The sequence below is a fragment of the Galeopterus variegatus genome, unplaced genomic scaffold, assembly GCF_000696425.1.
Source record: "Galeopterus variegatus unplaced genomic scaffold, G_variegatus-3.0.2 Scaffold6285, whole genome shotgun sequence".
NCBI lineage: Eukaryota > Metazoa > Chordata > Mammalia > Dermoptera > Cynocephalidae > Galeopterus > Galeopterus variegatus.
The window spans coordinates 6,038-6,847 of record NW_007732396.1 but is presented as its reverse complement, the minus strand read 5'-3'; positions in this window follow the sequence as shown (position 1 = coordinate 6,847).

Genomic DNA, 810 nt, shown 5'->3' with positions numbered 1-810 from the left:
GGGTTGCGATCCGTTGCCGGACACGGAAAAAAAAGACAAAAAGACAAAAAAAAAAAAAAATTCTAGGTCTTTCATTTTTTATCATTCCATGTGAACTTTTGCAGCATTTTAATTTTTGAAATTAGAAAATATACTATGGAGACATATCTCAGTTACTATATATTTATGTTTTCTATATATTAGCGAACATCAGTTTCAAAGACTATCTGCACTCACAACATGAGGTGAATACGTGACCACTTTTCAAATGTTGCTTATTTTTTCTTTACTAAATTGTATTTTGTCCTAAAATACGTAGATAATCAAGTCCAAATCATATGTTTTCTCTTATTTGTTTTTGTGCTTCTGTTACTCTATTTACTTGGCTGATTCAACCTGAGTTGAAAATAAGTTACCCTAGAAGCCTCATGCAGAAGAGATTGACTCAGCAGGGTGTGTTTTTACTACTGAGTCTAGTTCTGTCCCACTCTTGAAATTCACCTCGTATCCTCCCAAGCCCCTGAAATGGAAAACCCTTTCTTGGCTACTCCACAAGGCAGTAAAGGCTCTCCCCTAATCCTGCAATGTTTCCTAAGTGGAGTTTTGAAGACTTCTTAATACTGCCTTTTGGTAGATTGATGTACTGTTGCTTGTCTATGTCAGGCCTGGTTAAGGCAGTGATCATGACTGAGAAATTAGGCTTCCAATGGGACATAAGTTCCCTTCCAGATATCAACGAGTAGCAATTATTTAGCAATTACACCTGAAGATTTGAAGGTAGAATTTTTTTTCAATGATAAGTAGATTTTAGCTAATTCCCTGAGATTATGC